This window comes from Odontesthes bonariensis, chromosome 5 (assembly GCF_027942865.1).
Source record: "Odontesthes bonariensis isolate fOdoBon6 chromosome 5, fOdoBon6.hap1, whole genome shotgun sequence".
NCBI classification, from domain to species: domain Eukaryota; kingdom Metazoa; phylum Chordata; class Actinopteri; order Atheriniformes; family Atherinopsidae; genus Odontesthes; species Odontesthes bonariensis.
The window spans coordinates 10,752,018-10,770,180 of record NC_134510.1 but is presented as its reverse complement, the minus strand read 5'-3'; the positions used below and the strand labels follow the sequence as shown (position 1 = coordinate 10,770,180).

Below are 18,163 nucleotides of genomic sequence, written 5' to 3'. Positions count from 1 at the left end.
TTTTTTCATATGGACCCCAAACCAAAACAAAAACAAAAGAAAAGAAAAATTAAATCAAAGAAACAACACAGAACAAAAGAAAGAAGAAAACAAAAGAAGACAAAAACACACACAGAATTTTTGGGAAAATTTGAGAAGTTTTAGTAAACCATGATTAATTGTTAATTAATTGTTCATTAATTGCCGAACTGCTCCACTGCAGTTTCTCCTCCTGTGTTGTTCTTTGCTGCAGGACAGAAATGTTTGTGGTTAGATCCTATTTTGGGAGCAGCACAGCATCAAGAAAGCAGCCATTTCTTCCCAATGACTAACTGATTAACCTGTTTAGGATAAATATTGTCTGTCCCCGATCTTCCGCGTGACAGGCGGAGATACTGTCCATTATACTAACGAGGAACTTCTGTGTGACTGATACAGTCGTCAGACGAAAAGACAACTATCGCCAAGGAGTGAAATAAGATTTTGGTGTCCCGTTTCAAGGTGCAGGAAAATTGCTATCACAGTCCCATCACTCAGAGGGAGAGTCTTCCATGAAGCTGCATGCCTCGTCAATATTCCCCTTCAACACGAACACAACGCAGACCCACATATTCGCTGGAATGATGCCTGGGCCCGCCGACAGTGTCGTCAAATATTCCTTTTAGTAGTCAGGATGGCGGAGCGGTCTAAGGTGCTGCGTTCAGGTCGCAGTCTCCCCTGGAGGCGTGGGTTCAAATCACACTTCTGACATTGCAGACTTCTCCTAGAGAAACATTTTCACTGGCAAGGCAACCCAAGTTTACTCCTTGCTTAGCAATACCATGTCGTATTGCTATTCTGCCACTGCATCATCTTGTTTAAAGATTATTGTGGCCGCTTTACTTCCGAACAGTTCTTGCTTCCAAATGCTATGCCTACTTTTTGTTTGCCTCAGGAGCCCTGTTAAACAACAGCCAAGACACTTGTTGCATGAGAATCTTCTGACCACAGCTCAACTAGCTGTGTTGTCACAACCTTCCACAGTGCTTTGGGCAGGACAGAATCATTAGCAAAAGCACATTGTTGATTATAAGGTCTTGGTTTGCACTTAACACCATAGTAAACGGGAAAGGGCTTTTGACTGAAGCAACCTGGCCTCATGTTAGGCTATTTGAAGGGGGCTATTGACATTTAGGCCGAAGATGGGTGAGAGTATCAAAACAATCATCACTTGGTGGCAGGCAGCTGATAAAAGACCTAGCTCTCCCCGTCAGGGAATCGAACCCCTATCTTCCGCGTGACAGGCGGAGATACTGTCCATTATACTAACGAGGAATTTCTGTGTGACTGACACAGTCGTCAGACGAAAAGACAACTATCGCCAAGGAGTGAAATAAGATTTTGGTGTCCGGTTTCAAGGTGCAGGAAAATTGCTATCACAGTCCCATCACTCAGAAGGAGAGTCTTCCATGAAGCTGCATGCCTCGTCAATATTCCCCTTCAACACGAACACAACGCAGACCCACATATTCGCTGGAATGATGCCTTGGCCCGCCGACAGTGTCGTCAAATATTCCTTTTAGCAGTCAGGATGGCCGAGCGGTCTAAGGCGATGCGTTAAGGTCGCAGTCTCCCCTCGAGGCGTGGGTTCAAATCCCACTTCTGACATTCCAGACTTCTCCTAGAGAAACATTTTCTCTGGCAAGGCAACCCAAGTTTACTCCTTGCTTAGCAATACCATGTCGTATTGCTATTCTGCCACTGCATCATCTTGTTTAAAGATTATTGTGGCCACTTTACTTCCGAACAGTTCTTGCTTCCAAATGCTATGCCTACTTTTTGTTTGCCTCAGGAGCCCTGTTAAACAACAGCCAAGACACTTGTTGCATGAGAATCTTCTGACCACAGCTCAACTAGCTGTGTTGTCACAACCTTCCACAGTGCTTTGGGCAGGACAGAATCATTAGCAAAAGCACATTGTTGATTATAAGGTCTTGGTTTGCACTTAACACCATAGTAAACGGGAAAGGGCTTTTGACCGAAGCAACCTGGCCTCATGTTAGGCTATTTGAAGGGGGCTATTGACATTTAGGCCGAAGATGCGTGAGAGTATCAAAACAATCATCACTTGGTGGCAGGCAGCTGATAAAAGACCTAGCTCTCCCCGTCGGGGAATCAAACCCCGATCTTCCGCGTGACAGGCGGAGATACTGTCCATTATACTAACGAGGAACTTCTGTGTGACTGTTACAGTCGTCAGACGAAAAGACAACTATCGCCAAGGAGTGAAATAAGATTTTGGTGTCCCGTTTCAAGGTGCAGGAAAATTGCTATCACAGTCCCATCACTCAGAAGGAGAGTCTTCCATGAAGCTGCATGCCTCGTCAATATTCCCCTTCAACACGAACACAACGCAGACCCACATATTCGCTGGAATGATGCCTGGGCCCGCCGACAGTGTCGTCAAATATTCCTTTTAGTAGTCAGGATGGCCGACGGTCTAAGGTGCTGCGTTCAGGTCGCAGTCTCCCCTGGAGGCGTGGGTTCAAATCCCACTTCTGACATTGCAGACTTCTCCTAGAGAAACATTTTCACTGGCAAGGCAACCCAAGTTTACTCCTTGCTTAGCAATACCATGTCGTATTGCTATTCTGCCACTGCATCATCTTGTTTAAAGATTATTGTGGCCGCTTTACTTCCGAACAGTTCTTGCTTCCAAATGCTATGCCTACTTTTTGTTTGCCTCAGGAGCCCTGTTAAACAACAGCCAAGACACTTGTTGCATGAGAATCTTCTGACCACAGCTCAACTAGCTGTGTTGTCACAACCTTCCACAGTGCTTTGGGCAGGACAGAATCATTAGCAAAAGCACATTGTTGATTATAAGGTCTTGGTTTGCACTTAACACCATAGTAAACGGGAAAGGACTTTTGACCGAAGCAACCTGGCCTCATGTTAGGCTATTTGAAGGGGGCTATTGACATTTAGGCCGAAGATGGGTGAGAGTATCAAAGCAATCATCACTTGGTGGCAGGCAGCTGATAAAAGACCAAGCTCTCCCCGTCAGGGAATCGAACCCCGATCTTCCGCGTGACAGGCGGAGATACTGTCCATTATACTAACGAGGAATTTCTGTGTGACTGATACAGTCGTCAGATTAAAAGACAACTATCGCCAAGGAGTGAAATAAGATTTTGGTGTCCCGTTTCAAGGTGCAGGAAAATTGCTATCACAGTCCCATCACTCAGAAGGAGAGTCTTCCATGAAGCTGCATGCCTCGTCAATATTCCCCTTCAACACGAACACAACGCAGACCCACATATTCGCTGGAATGATGCCTGGGCCCGCCGACAGTGTCGTCAAATATTCCTTTTAGTAGTCAGGATGGCGGAGCGGTCTAAGGTGCTGCGTTCAGGTCGCAGTCTCCCCTGGAGGCGTGGGTTCAAATCACACTTCTGACATTGCAGACTTCTCCTAGAGAAACATTTTCACTGGCAAGGCAACCCAAGTTTACTCCTTGCTTAGCAATACCATGTCGTATTGCTATTCTGCCACTGCATCATCTTGTTTAAAGATTATTGTGGCCGCTTTACTTCCGAACAGTTCTTGCTTCCAAATGCTATGCCTACTTTTTGTTTGCCTCAGGAGCCCTGTTAAACAACAGCCAAGACACTTGTTGCATGAGAATCTTCTGACCACAGCTCAACTAGCTGTGTTGTCACAACCTTCCACAGTGCTTTGGGCAGGACAGAATCATTAGCAAAAGCACATTGTTGATTATAAGGTCTTGGTTTGCACTTAACACCATAGTAAACGGGAAAGGGCTTTTGACCGAAGCAACCTGGCCTCATGTTAGGCTATTTGAAGGGGGCTATTGACATTTAGGCCGAAGATGCGTGAGAGTATCAAAACAATCATCACTTGGTGGCAGGCAGCTGATAAATGACCTAGCTCTCCCCGTCGGGGAATCGAACCCCTATCTTCCGCGTGACAGGCGGAGATACTGTCCATTATACTAACGAGGAATTTCTGTGTGACTGATACAGTCGTCAGATTAAAAGACAACTATCGCCAAGGAGTGAAATAAGATTTTGGTGTCCCGTTTCAAGGTGCAGGAAAATTGCTATCACAGTCCCATCACTCAGAAGGAGAGTCTTCCATGAAGCTGCATGCCTCGTCAATATTCCCCTTCAACACGAACACAACGCAGACCCACATATTCGCTGGAATGATGCCTGGGCCCGCCGACAGTGTCGTCAAATATTCCTTTTAGTAGTCAGGATGGCGGAGCGGTCTAAGGTGCTGCGTTCAGGTTGCAGTCTCCCCTGGAGGCGTGGGTTCAAATCACACTTCTGACATTGCAGACTTCTCCTAGAGAAACATTTTCCCTGGCAAGGCAACCCAAGTTTACTCCTTGCTTAGCAATACCATGTCGTATTGCTATTCTGCCACTGCATCATCTTGTTTAAAGATTATTGTGGCCGCTTTACTTCCGAACAGTTCTTGCTTCCAAATGCTATGCCTACTTTTTGTTTGCCTCAGGAGCCCTGTTAAACAACAGCCAAGACACTTGTTGCATGAGAATCTTCTGACCACAGCTCAACTAGCTGTGTTGTCACAACCTTCCACAGTGCTTTGGGCAGGACAGAATCATTAGCAAAAGCACATTGTTGATTATAAGGTCTTGGTTTGCACTTAACACCATAGTAAACGGGAAAGGGCTTTTGACCGAAGCAACCTGGCCTCATGTTAGGCTATTTGAAGGGGGCTATTGACATTTAGGCCGAAGATGCGTGAGAGTATCAAAACAATCATCACTTGGTGGCAGGCAGCTGATAAAAGACCTAGCTCTCCCCGTCGGGGAATCGAACCCCTATCTTCCGCGTGACAGGCGGAGATACTGTCCATTATACTAACGAGGAACTTCTGTGTGACTGATACAGTCGTCATACGAAAAGACAACTATCGCCAAGGAGTGAAATAAGATTTTGGTGTCCCGTTTCAAGGTGCAGGAAAATTGCTATCACAGTCCCATCACTCAGAAGGAGAGTCTTCCATGAAGCTGCATGCCTCGTCAATATTCCCCTTCAACACGAACACAACGCAGACCCACATATTCGCTGGAATGATGCCTGGGCCCGCCGACAGTGTCGTCAAATATTCCTTTTAGTAGTCAGGATGGCCGAGCGGTCTAAGGTGCTGCGTTCAGGTCGCAGTCTCCCCTGGAGGCGTGGGTTCAAATCCCACTTCTGACATTGCAGACTTCTCCTAGAGAAACATTTTCACTGGCAAGGCAACCCAAGTTTACTCCTTGCTTAGCAATACCATGTCGTATTGCTATTCTGCCACTGCATCATCTTGTTTAAAGATTATTGTGGCCGCTTTACTTCCGAACAGTTCTTGCTTCCAAATGCTATGCCTACTTTTTGTTTGCCTCAGGAGCCCTGTTAAACAACAGCCAAGACACTTGTTGCATGAGAATCTTCTGACCACAGCTCAACTAGCTGTGTTGTCACAACCTTCCACAGTGCTTTGGGCAGGACAGAATCATTAGCAAAAGCACATTGTTGATTATAAGGTCTTGGTTTGCACTTAACACCATAGTAAACGGGAAAGGGCTTTTGACCGAAGCAACCTGGCCTCATGTTAGGCTATTTGAAGGGGGCTATTGACATTTAGGCCGAAGATGCGTGAGAGTATCAAAACAATCATCACTTGGTGGCAGGCAGCTGATAAAAGACCTAGCTCTCCCCGTTGGGGAATCGAACCCCTATCTTCCGCGTGACAGGCGGAGATACTGTCCATTATACTAACGAGGAACTTCTGTGTGACTGATACAGTCGTCAGACGAAAAGACAACTATCGCCAAGGAGTGAAATAAGATTTTGGTGTCCCGTTTCAAGGTGCAGGAAAATTGCTATCACAGTCCCATCACTCAGAAGGAGAGTCTTCCATAAAGCTGCATGCCTCGTCAATATTCCCCTTCAACACGAACACAACGCAGACCCACATATTCGTTGGAATGATGCCTGGGCCCGCCGACAGTGTCGTCAAATATTCCTTTTAGCAGTCAGGATGGCCGAGCGGTCTAAGGCGATGCGTTCAGGTCGCAGTCTCCCCTGGAGGCGTGGGTTCAAATCACACTTCTGACATTGCAGACTTCTCCTAGGGAAACATTTTCACTGGCAAGGCAACCCAAGTTTACTCCTTGCTTAGCAATACCATGTCGTATTGCTATTCTGCCACTGCATCATCTTGTTTAAAGATTATTGTGGCCGCTTTACTTCCGAACAGTTCTTGCTTCCAAATGCTATGCCTACTTTTTGTTTGCCTCAGGAGCCCTGTTAAACAACAGCCAAGACACTTGTTGCATGAGAATCTTCTGACCACAGCTCAACTAGCTGTGTTGTCACAACCTTCCACAGTGCTTTGGGCAGGACAGAATCATTAGCAAAAGCACATTGTTGATTATAAGGTCTTGGTTTGCACTTAACACCATAGTAAACGGGAAAGGGCTTTTGACCGAAGCAACCTGGCCTCATGTTAGGCTATTTGAAGGGGGCTATTGACATTTAGGCCGAAGATGCGTGAGAGTATCAAAACAATCATCACTTGGTGGCAGGCAGCTGATAAAAGACCTAGCTCTCCCCGTCGGGGAATCGAACCCCGATCTTCCGCGTGACAGGCGGAGATACTGTCCATTATACTAACGAGGAACTTCTGTGTGACTGATACAGTCGTCAGACGAAAAGACAACTATCGCCAAGGAGTGAAATAAGATTTTGGTGTCCCGTTTCAAGGTGCAGGAAAATTGCTATCACAGTCCCATCACTCAGAAGGAGAGTCTTCCATGAAGCTGCATGCCTCGTCAATATTCCCCTTCAACACGAACACAACGCAGACCCACATATTCGCTGGAATGATGCCTGGGCCCGCCGACAGTGTCGTCAAATATTCCTTTTAGTAGTCAGGATGGCCGAGCGGTCTAAGGTGCTGCGTTCAGGTCGCAGTCTCCCCTGGAGGCGTGGGTTCAAATCCCACTTCTGACATTGCAGACTTCTCCTAGAGAAACATTTTCACTGGCAAGGCAACCCAAGTTTACTCCTTGCTTAGCAATACCATGTCGTATTGCTATTCTGCCACTGCATCATCTTGTTTAAAGATTATTGTGGCCGCTTTACTTCCGAACAGTTCTTGCTTCCAAATGCTATGCCTACTTTTTGTTTGCCTCAGGAGCCCTGTTAAACAACAGCCAAGACACTTGTTGCATGAGAATCTTCTGACCACAGCTCAACTAGCTGTGTTGTCACAACCTTCCACAGTGCTTTGGGCAGGACAGAATCATTAGCAAAAGCACATTGTTGATTATAAGGTCTTGGTTTGCACTTAACACCATAGTAAACGGGAAAGGACTTTTGACCGAAGCAACCTGGCCTCATGTTAGGCTATTTGAAGGGGGCTATTGACATTTAGGCCGAAGATGGGTGAGAGTATCAAAGCAATCATCACTTGGTGGCAGGCAGCTGATAAAAGCGCATTTTCTCCCCGTCGGGGAATCGAACCCCAATCTTCCGCGTGACAGGCGGAGATACTGTCCATTATACTAACGAGGAATTTCTGTGTGACTGATACAGTCGTCAGACGAAAAGACAACTATCGCCAAGGAGTGAAATAAGATTTTGGTGTCCCGTTTCAAGGTGCAGGAAAATTGCTATCACAGTCCCATCACTCAGAAGGAGAGTCTTCCATGAAGCTGCATGCCTCGTCAATATTCCCCTTCAACACGAACACAACGCAGACCCACATATTCGCTGGAATGATGCCTGGACCCGCCAACAGTGTCGTCAAATATTCCTTTTAGTAGTCAGGATGGCCGAGCGGTCTAAGGCGCAGCGTTAAGGTCGCAGTCTCCCCTGGAGGCGTGGGTTCAAATCACACTTCTGACATTCCAGACTTCTCCTAGAGAAACATTTTCTCTGGCAAGGCAACCCAAGTTTACTCCTTGCTTAGCAATACCATGTCGTATTGCTATTCTGCCACTGCATCATTTTGTTTAAAGATTATTGTGGCCGCTTTACTTCCGAACAGTTCTTGCTTCCAAATGCTATGCCTACTTTTTGTTTGCCTCAGGAGCCCTGTTAAACAACAGCCAAGACACTTGTTGCATGAGAATCTTCTGACCACAGCTCAACTAGCTGTGTTGTCACAACCTTCCACAGTGCTTTGGGCAGGACAGAATCATTAGCAAAAGCACATTGTTGATTATAAGGTCTTGGTTTGCACTTAACACCATAGTAAACGGGAAAGGGCTTTTGACCGAAGCAACCTGGCCTCATGTTAGGCTATTTGAAGGGGGCTATTGACATTTAGGCCGAAGATGCGTGAGAGTATCAAAACAATCATCACTTGGTGGCAGGCAGCTGATAAAAGACCTAGCTCTCCCCGTCGGGGAATCGAACCCCGATCTTCCGCTTGACAGGCGGAGATACTGTCCATTATACTAACTAGGAATTTCTGTGTGACTGACACAGTCGTCAGACGAAAAGACAACTATCGCCAAGGAGTGAAATAAGATTTTGGTGTCCCGTTTCAAGGTGCAGGAAAATTGCTATCACAGTACCATCACTCAGAAGGAGAGTCTTCCATGAAGCTGCATGCCTCGTCAATATTCTCCTTCAACACGAACACAACGCAGACCCACATATTCGCTGGAATGATGCCTGGGCCCGCCGACAGTGTCGTCAAATATTCCTTTTAGTAGTCAGGATGGCCGAGCGGTCTAAGGTGCTGCGTTCAGGTCGCAGTCTCCCCTGGAGGCGTGGGTTCAAATCCCACTTCTGACATTGCAGACTTCCCCTAGAGAAACATTTTCACTGGCAAGGCAACCCAAGTTTACTTCTTGCTTAGCAATACCATGTCGTATTGCTATTCTGCCACTGCATCATCTTGTTTAAAGATTATTGTGGCCGCTTTACTTCCGAACAGTTCTTGCTTCCAAATGCTATGCCTACTTTTTGTTTGCCTCAGGAGCCCTGTTAAACAACAGCCAAGACACTTGTTGCATGAGAATCTTCTGACCACAGCTCAACTAGCTGTGTTGTCACAACCTTCCACAGTGCTTTGGGCAGGACAGAATCATTAGCAAAAGCACATTGTTGATTATAAGGTCTTGGTTTGCACTTAACACCATAGTAAACGGGAAAGGACTTTTGACCGAAGCAACCTGGCCTCATGTTAGGCTATTTGAAGGGGGCTATTGACATTTAGGCCGAAGATGGGTGAGAGTATCAAAGCAATCATCACTTGGTGGCAGGCAGCTGATAAAAGACCAAGCTCTCCCCGTCGGGGAATCGAACCCCGATCTTCCGCGTGACAGGCGGAGATACTGTCCATTACACTAACTAGGAATTTCTGTGTGACTGATACAGTCGTCAGATGAAAAGACAACTATCGCCAAGGAGTGAAATAAGATTTTGGTGTCCCGTTTCAAGGTGCAGGAAAATTGCTATCACAGTCCCATCACTCAGAAGGAGAGTCTTCCATGAAGCTGCATGCCTCATCAATATTCCCCTTCAACACGAACACAACGCAGACCCACATATTCGCTGGAATGATGCCTGGGCCCGCCGACAGTGTCGTCAAATATTCCTTTTAGTAGTCAGGATGGCCGAGCGGTCTAAGGCGCTGCGTTCAGGTCGCAGTCTCCACTGGAGGCGTGGGTTCAAATCCCACTTCTGACATTGCAGACTTCTCCTAGAGAAACATATTCTCTGGCAAGGCAACCCAAGTTTACTCCTTGCTTAGCAATACCATGTCGTATTGCTATTCTGCCACTGCATCATCTTGTTTAAAGATTATTGTGGCCGCTTTACTTCCGAACAGTTCTTGCTTCCAAATGCTATGCCTACTTTTTGTTTGCCTCAGGAGCCCTGTTAAACAACAGCCAAGACACTTGTTGCATGAGAATCTTCTGACCACAGCTCAACTAGCTGTGTTGTCACAACCTTCCACAGTGCTTTGGGCAGGACAGAATCATTAGCAAAAGCACATTGTTGATTATAAGGTCTTGGTTTGCACTTAACACCATAGTAAACGGGAAAGGGCTTTTGACCGAAGCAACCTGGCCTCATGTTAGGCTATTTGAAGGGGGCTATTGACATTTAGGCCGAAGATGGGTGAGAGTATCAAAACAATCATCACTTGGTGGCAGGCAGCTGATAAAAGCGCATTTTCTCCCCGTCGGGGAATCGAACCCCGATCTTCCGCGTGACAGGCGGAGATACTGTCCATTATACTAACGAGGAATTTCTGTGTGACTGATACAGTCGTCAGATGAAAAGACAACTATCGCCAAGGAGTGAAATAAGATTTTGGTGTCCCGTTTCAAGGTGCAGGAAAATTGCTATCACAGTCCCATCACTCAGAAGGAGAGTCTTCCATGAAGCTGCATGCCTCGTCAATATTCCCCTTCAACACGAACACAACGCAGACCCACATATTCGCTGGAATGATGCCTGGACCCGCCGACAGTGTCGTCAAATATTCCTTTTAGTAGTCAGGATGGCCGAGTGGTCTAAGGCGCTGCGTTAAGGTCGCAGTCTCCCCTGGAGGCGTGGGTTCAAATCCCACTTCTGACATTGCAGACTTCTCCTAGAGAACCATTTTCTCTGGCAAGGCCACTCAAGTTTACTCCTTGTTTAGCAATACCATGTCATATTGCTATTCTGCCACTGCATCATCTAGTTTAAAGATTATTGTGGCCGCTTTACCTCAGAAGAGTTCTTGCTTCCAAATGCTATGCCTACTTTTTGTTTGCCTCAGGAGCCCTGTTAAACAACAGCCAAGACACTTGTTGCATGAGAATCTTCTGACCACAGCTCAACTAGCTGTGTTGTCACAACCTTCCACAGTGCTTTGGGCAGGACAGAATCATTAGCAAAAGCACATTGTTGATTATAAGGTCTTGGTTTGCACTTAACACCATAGTAAACGGGAAAGGACTTTTGACCGAAGCAACCTGGCCTCATGTTAGGCTATTTGAAGGGGGCTATTGACATTTAGGCCGAAGATGGGTGAGAGTATCAAAGCAATCATCACTTGGTGGCAGGCAGCTGATAAAAGACCTAGCTCTCCCCGTCAGGGAATCGAACCCCGATCTTCCGCGTGACAGGCGGAGATACTGTCCATTATACTAACTAGGAATTTCTGTGTGACTTACACAGTCGTCAGACGAAAAGACAACTATCGCCAAGGAGTGAAATAAGATTTTGGTGTCCCGTTTCAAGGTGCAGGAAAATTGCTATCACAGTCCCATCACTCAGAAGGAGAGTCTTCCATGAAGCTGCATGCCTCGTCAATATTCCCCTTCAACACGAACACAACGCAGACCCACATATTCGCTGGAATGATGCCTGGGCCCGCCGACAGTGTCGTCAAATATACCTTTTAGTAGTCAGGATGGCCGAGCGGTCTAAGGCGCTGCGTTAAGGTCGCAGTCTCCCCTGGAGGCGTGGGTTCAAATCCCACTTCTGACATTGCAAGCTTCTCCTAGAGAACCATTTTCTCTGGCAAGGCAACCCAAGTTTACTCCTTGCTTAGCAATACCATGTCGTATTGCTATTCTGCCACTGCATCATCTAGTTTAAAGATTATTGTGGCCGCTTTACCTCCGAAGAGTTCTTGCTTCCAAATGCTATGCCTACTTTTTGTTTGCCTCAGGAGCCCTGTTAAACAACAGCCAAGACACTTGTTGCATGAGAATCTTCTGACCACAGCTCAACTAGCTGTGTTGTCACAACCTTCCACAGTGCTTTGGGCAGGACAGAATCATTAGCAAAAGCACATTGTTGATTATAAGGTCTTGGTTTGCACTTAACACCATAGTAAACGGGAAAGGACTTTTGACCGAAGCAACCTGGCCTCATGTTAGGCTATTTGAAGGGGGCTATTGACATTTAGGCCGAAGATGGGTGAGAGTATCAAAGCAATCATCACTTGGTGGCAGGCAGCTGATAAAAGACCAAGCTCTCCCCGTCGGGGAATCGAACCCCGATCTTCCGCGTGACAGGCGGAGATACTGTCCATTACACTAACTAGGAATTTCTGTGACTGATACAGTCGTCAGATGAAAAGACAACTATCGCCAAGGAGTGAAATAAGATTTTGTTGTCCCGTTTCAAGGTGCAGGAAAATTGCTATCACAGTCCCATCACTCAGAAGGAGAGTCTTCCATGAAGCTGCATGCCTCATCAATATTCCCCTTCAACACGAACACAACGCAGACCCACATATTCGCTGGAATGATGCCTGGGCCCGCCGACAGTGTCGTCAAATATTCCTTTTAGTAGTCAGGATGGCCGAGCGGTCTAAGGCGCTGCGTTCAGGTCGCAGTCTCCACTGGAGGCGTGGGTTCAAATCCCACTTCTGACATTGCAGACTTCTCCTAGAGAACCATTTTCTCTGGCAAGGCCACTCAAGTTTACTCCTTGCTTAGCAATACCATGTCATATTGCTATTCTGCCACTGCATCATCTAGTTTAAAGATTATTGTGGCCGCTTTACCTCAGAAGAGTTCTTGCTTCCAAATGCTATGCCTACTTTTTGTTTGCCTCAGGAGCCCTGTTAAACAACAGCCAAGACACTTGTTGCATGAGAATCTTCTGACCACAGCTCAACTAGCTGTGTTGTCACAACCTTCCACAGTGCTTTGGGCAGGACAGAATCATTAGCAAAAGCACATTGTTGATTATAAGGTCTTGGTTTGCACTTAACACCATAGTAAACGGGAAAGGACTTTTGACCGAAGCAACCTGGCCTCATGTTAGGCTATTTGAAGGGGGCTATTGACATTTAGGCCGAAGATGGGTGAGAGTATCAAAGCAATCATCACTTGGTGGCAGGCAGCTGATAAAAGACCTAGCTCTCCCCGTCGGGGAATCGAACCCCGATCTTCCGCGTGACAGGCGGAGATACTGTCCATTATACTAACTAGGAATTTCTGTGTGACTGACACAGTCGTCAGACGAAAAGACAACTATCGCCGAGGAGTGAAATAAGATTTTGGTGTCCCGTTTCAAGGTGCAGGAAAATTGCTATCACAGTCCCATCACTCAGAAGGAGAGTCTTCCATGAAGCTGCATGCCTCGTCAATATTCCCCTTCAACACGAACACAACGCAGACCCACATATTCGCTGGAATGATGCCTGGGCCCGCCGACAGTGTCGTCAAATATTCCTTTTAGTAGTCAGGATGGCCGAGCGGTCTAAGGCGCTGCGTTCAGGTTGCAGTCTCCCCTGGAGGCGTGGGTTCAAATCCCACTTCTGACATTGCAGACTTCTCCTAGAGAAACATTTTCACTGGCAAGGCAACCCAAGTTTACTTCTTGCTTAGCAATACCATGTCGTATTGCTATTCTGCCACTGCATCATCTTGTTTAAAGATTATTGTGGCCGCTTTACTTCCGAACAATTCTTGCTTCCAAATGCTATGCCTACTTTTTGTTTGCCTCAGGAGCCCTGTTAAACAACAGCCAAGACACTTGTTGCATGAGAATCTTCTGACCACAGCTCAACTAGCTGTGTTGTCACAACCTTCTACAGTGCTTTGGGCAGGACAGAATCATTAGCAAAAGCACATTGTTGATTATAAGGTCTTGGTTTGCACTTAACACCATAGTAAACGGGAAAGGGCTTTTGACCGAATCAACCTGGCCTCATGTTAGGCTATTTGAAGGGGACTATTGACATTTAGGCCGAAGATGGGTGAGAGTATCAAAACAATCATCACTTGGTGGCAGGCAGCTGATAAAAGCTCATTTTCTCCCCTTCGGGGAATCGAACCCCAATCTTCCGCGTGACAGGCGGAGATACTGTCCATTATACTAACGAGGAACTTCTGTGTGACTGATACAGTCGTCAGACGAAAAGATAACTATCGCCAAGGAGTGAAATAAGATTTTGGTGTCCCGTTTCAAGGTGCAGGAAAATTGCTATCACAGTCCCATCACTCAGAAGGAGAGTCTTCCATGAAGCTGCATGCCTCGTCAATATTCCCCTTCAACACGAACACAACGCAGACCCACATATTCGCTGGAATGATGCCTGGGCCCGCCGACAGTGTCGTCAAATATTCCTTTTCGTAGTCAGGATGGCCGAGCGGTCTAAGGCGCTGCGTTAAGGTCGCAGTCTCCCCTGGAGGCGTGGGTTCAAATCCCACTTCTGACATTGCAGACTTCTCCTAGAGAACCATTTTCTCTGGCAAGGCCACTCAAGTTTACTCCTTGTTTAGCAATACCATGTCATATTGCTATTCTGCCACTGCATCATCTAGTTTAAAGATTATTGTGGCCGCTTTACCTCAGAAGAGTTCTTGCTTCCAAATGCTATGCCTACTTTTTGTTTGCCTCAGGAGCCCTGTTAAACAACAGCCAAGACACTTGTTGCATGAGAATCTTCTGACCACAGCTCAACTAGCTGTGTTGTCACAACCTTCCACAGTGCTTTGTGCAGGACAGAATCATTAGCAAAAGCACATTGTTGATTATAAGGTCTTGGTTTGCACTTAACACCATAGTAAACGGGAAAGGACTTTTGACCGAAGCAACCTGGCCTCATGTTAGGCTATTTGAAGGGGGCTATTGACATTTAGGCCGAAGATGGGTGAGAGTATCAAAGCAATCATCACTTGGTGGCAGGCAGCTGATAAAAGACCTAGCTCTCCCCGTCGGGGAATCGAACCCCGATCTTTCGCGTGACAGGCGGAGATACTGTCCATTATACTAACTAGGAATTTCTGTGTGACTGACACAGTCGTCAGACGAAAAGACAACTATCGCCGAGGAGTGAAATAAGATTTTGGTGTCCCGTTTCAAGGTGCAGGAAAATTGCTATCACAGTCCCATCACTCAGAAGGAGAGTCTTCCATGAAGCTGCATGCCTCGTCAATATTCCCCTTCAACACGAACACAACGCAGACCCACATATTCGTTGGAATGATGCCTGGGCCCGCCGACAGTGTCGTCAAATATTCCTTTTAGCAGTCAGGATGGCCGAGCGGTCTAAGGCGATGCGTTCAGGTCGCAGTCTCCCCTGGAGGCGTGGGTTCAAATCACACTTCTGACATTGCAGACTTCTCCTAGGGAAACATTTTCACTGGCAAGGCAACCCAAGTTTACTCCTTGCTTAGCAATACCATGTCGTATTGCTATTCTGCCACTGCATCATCTTGTTTAAAGATTATTGTGGCCGCTTTACTTCCGAACAGTTCTTGCTTCCAAATGCTATGCCTACTTTTTGTTTGCCTCAGGAGCCCTGTTAAACAACAGCCAAGACACTTGTTGCATGAGAATCTTCTGACCACAGCTCAACTAGCTGTGTTGTCACAACCTTCCACAGTGCTTTGGGCAGGACAGAATCATTAGCAAAAGCACATTGTTGATTATAAGGTCTTGGTTTGCACTTAACACCATAGTAAACGGGAAAGGGCTTTTGACCGAAGCAACCTGGCCTCATGTTAGGCTATTTGAAGGGGGCTATTGACATTTAGGCCGAAGATGCGTGAGAGTATCAAAACAATCATCACTTGGTGGCAGGCAGCTGATAAAAGACCTAGCTCTCCCCGTCGGGGAATCGAACCCCGATCTTCCGCGTGACAGGCGGAGATACTGTCCATTATACTAACGAGGAACTTCTGTGTGACTGATACAGTCGTCAGACGAAAAGACAACTATCGCCAAGGAGTGAAATAAGATTTTGGTGTCCCGTTTCAAGGTGCAGGAAAATTGCTATCACAGTCCCATCACTCAGAAGGAGAGTCTTCCATGAAGCTGCATGCCTCGTCAATATTCCCCTTCAACACGAACACAACGCAGACCCACATATTCGCTGGAATGATGCCTGGGCCCGCCGACAGTGTCGTCAAATATTCCTTTTAGTAGTCAGGATGGCCGAGCGGTCTAAGGTGCTGCGTTCAGGTCGCAGTCTCCCCTGGAGGCGTGGGTTCAAATCCCACTTCTGACATTGCAGACTTCTCCTAGAGAAACATTTTCACTGGCAAGGCAACCCAAGTTTACTCCTTGCTTAGCAATACCATGTCGTATTGCTATTCTGCCACTGCATCATCTTGTTTAAAGATTATTGTGGCCGCTTTACTTCCGAACAGTTCTTGCTTCCAAATGCTATGCCTACTTTTTGTTTGCCTCAGGAGCCCTGTTAAACAACAGCCAAGACACTTGTTGCATGAGAATCTTCTGACCACAGCTCAACTAGCTGTGTTGTCACAACCTTCCACAGTGCTTTGGGCAGGACAGAATCATTAGCAAAAGCACATTGTTGATTATAAGGTCTTGGTTTGCACTTAACACCATAGTAAACGGGAAAGGACTTTTGACCGAAGCAACCTGGCCTCATGTTAGGCTATTTGAAGGGGGCTATTGACATTTAGGCCGAAGATGGGTGAGAGTATCAAAGCAATCATCACTTGGTGGCAGGCAGCTGATAAAAGCGCATTTTCTCCCCGTCGGGGAATCGAACCCCAATCTTCCGCGTGACAGGCGGAGATACTGTCCATTATACTAACGAGGAATTTCTGTGTGACTGATACAGTCGTCAGACGAAAAGACAACTATCGCCAAGGAGCGAAATAAGATTTTGGTGTCCCGTTTCAAGGTGCAGGAAAATTGCTATCACAGTCCCATCACTCAGAAGGAGAGTCTTCCATGAAGCTGCATGCCTCGTCAATATTCCCCTTCAACACGAACACAACGCAGACCCACATATTCGCTGGAATGATGCCTGGACCCGCCAACAGTGTCGTCAAATATTCCTTTTAGTAGTCAGGATGGCCGAGCGGTCTAAGGCGCAGCGTTAAGGTCGCAGTCTCCCCTGGAGGCGTGGGTTCAAATCACACTTCTGACATTCCAGACTTCTCCTAGAGAAACATTTTCTCTGGCAAGGCAACCCAAGTTTACTCCTTGCTTAGCAATACCATGTCGTATTGCTATTCTGCCACTGCATCATTTTGTTTAAAGATTATTGTGGCCGCTTTACTTCCGAACAGTTCTTGCTTCCAAATGCTATGCCTACTTTTTGTTTGCCTCAGGAGCCCTGTTAAACAACAGCCAAGACACTTGTTGCATGAGAATCTTCTGACCACAGCTCAACTAGCTGTGTTGTCACAACCTTCCACAGTGCTTTGGGCAGGACAGAATCATTAGCAAAAGCACATTGTTGATTATAAGGTCTTGGTTTGCACTTAACACCATAGTAAACGGGAAAGGGCTTTTGACCGAAGCAACCTGGCCTCATGTTAGGCTATTTGAAGGGGGCTATTGACATTTAGGCCGAAGATGCGTGAGAGTATCAAAACAATCATCACTTGGTGGCAGGCAGCTGATAAAAGACCTAGCTCTCCCCGTCGGGGAATCGAACCCCGATCTTCCGCTTGACAGGCGGAGATACTGTCCATTATACTAACTAGGAATTTCTGTGTGACTGACACAGTCGTCAGACGAAAAGACAACTATCGCCAAGGAGTGAAATAAGATTTTGGTGTCCCGTTTCAAGGTGCAGGAAAATTGCTATCACAGTCCCATCACTCAGAAGGAGAGTCTTCCATGAAGCTGCATGCCTCATCAATATTCCCCTTCAACACGAACACAACGCAGACCCACATATTCGCTGGAATGATGCCTGGGCCCGCCGACAGTGTCGTCAAATATTCCTTTTAGTAGTCAGGATGGCCGAGCGGTCTAAGGCGCTGCGTTCAGGTCGCAGTCTCCACTGGAGGCGTGGGTTCAAATCCCACTTCTGACATTGCAGACTTCTCCTAGAGAAACATATTCTCTGGCAAGGCAACCCAAGTTTACTCCTTGCTTAGCAATACCATGTCGTATTGCTATTCTGCCACTGCATCATCTTGTTTAAAGATTATTGTGGCCGCTTTACTTCCGAACAGTTCTTGCTTCCAAATGCTATGCCTACTTTTTGTTTGCCTCAGGAGCCCTGTTAAACAACAGCCAAGACACTTGTTGCATGAGAATCTTCTGACCACAGCTCAACTAGCTGTGTTGTCACAACCTTCCACAGTGCTTTGGGCAGGACAGAATCATTAGCAAAAGCACATTGTTGATTATAAGGTCTTGGTTTGCACTTAACACCATAGTAAACGGGAAAGGGCTTTTGACCGAAGCAACCTGGCCTCATGTTA

The 18,163-nt window shown here is 46.6% G+C and overlaps 13 non-coding genes across 13 annotated transcripts; 10 read left to right on the top strand and 3 right to left on the bottom strand.

Moving 5' to 3' along the window:
• Positions 1-5,130: 5,130 nt before the first annotated feature.
• Positions 5,131-5,213, top strand: trnal-cag (transfer RNA leucine (anticodon CAG)). The gene has a single exon. It is a non-coding gene; the product is annotated as a tRNA-Leu (tRNA).
• Positions 5,214-6,602: 1,389 nt separating this feature from the next.
• On the bottom strand, positions 6,603-6,674 carry trnad-guc (transfer RNA aspartic acid (anticodon GUC)). The gene has a single exon. It is a non-coding gene; the product is annotated as a tRNA-Asp (tRNA).
• Positions 6,675-6,924: 250 nt separating this feature from the next.
• Positions 6,925-7,007, top strand: trnal-cag (transfer RNA leucine (anticodon CAG)). Its single transcript has one exon. It is a non-coding gene; the product is annotated as a tRNA-Leu (tRNA).
• Positions 7,008-8,718: 1,711 nt separating this feature from the next.
• On the top strand, positions 8,719-8,801 carry trnal-cag (transfer RNA leucine (anticodon CAG)). Its single transcript has one exon. It is a non-coding gene; the product is annotated as a tRNA-Leu (tRNA).
• Positions 8,802-9,615: 814 nt separating this feature from the next.
• trnal-cag (transfer RNA leucine (anticodon CAG)) lies at positions 9,616-9,698 on the top strand. The gene has a single exon. It is a non-coding gene; the product is annotated as a tRNA-Leu (tRNA).
• Positions 9,699-10,190: 492 nt separating this feature from the next.
• Positions 10,191-10,262, bottom strand: trnad-guc (transfer RNA aspartic acid (anticodon GUC)). Its single transcript has one exon. It is a non-coding gene; the product is annotated as a tRNA-Asp (tRNA).
• A 250-nt stretch (positions 10,263-10,512) lies between these two features.
• Positions 10,513-10,595, top strand: trnal-aag (transfer RNA leucine (anticodon AAG)). The gene has a single exon. It is a non-coding gene; the product is annotated as a tRNA-Leu (tRNA).
• Positions 10,596-11,409: 814 nt separating this feature from the next.
• Positions 11,410-11,492, top strand: trnal-aag (transfer RNA leucine (anticodon AAG)). Its single transcript has one exon. It is a non-coding gene; the product is annotated as a tRNA-Leu (tRNA).
• An 812-nt stretch (positions 11,493-12,304) lies between these two features.
• On the top strand, positions 12,305-12,387 carry trnal-cag (transfer RNA leucine (anticodon CAG)). The gene has a single exon. It is a non-coding gene; the product is annotated as a tRNA-Leu (tRNA).
• A 1,711-nt stretch (positions 12,388-14,098) lies between these two features.
• trnal-aag (transfer RNA leucine (anticodon AAG)) lies at positions 14,099-14,181 on the top strand. Its single transcript has one exon. It is a non-coding gene; the product is annotated as a tRNA-Leu (tRNA).
• A 1,389-nt stretch (positions 14,182-15,570) lies between these two features.
• trnad-guc (transfer RNA aspartic acid (anticodon GUC)) lies at positions 15,571-15,642 on the bottom strand. Its single transcript has one exon. It is a non-coding gene; the product is annotated as a tRNA-Asp (tRNA).
• Positions 15,643-15,892: 250 nt separating this feature from the next.
• trnal-cag (transfer RNA leucine (anticodon CAG)) lies at positions 15,893-15,975 on the top strand. The gene has a single exon. It is a non-coding gene; the product is annotated as a tRNA-Leu (tRNA).
• A 1,711-nt stretch (positions 15,976-17,686) lies between these two features.
• On the top strand, positions 17,687-17,769 carry trnal-cag (transfer RNA leucine (anticodon CAG)). Its single transcript has one exon. It is a non-coding gene; the product is annotated as a tRNA-Leu (tRNA).
• Positions 17,770-18,163: the final 394 nt, after the last annotated feature.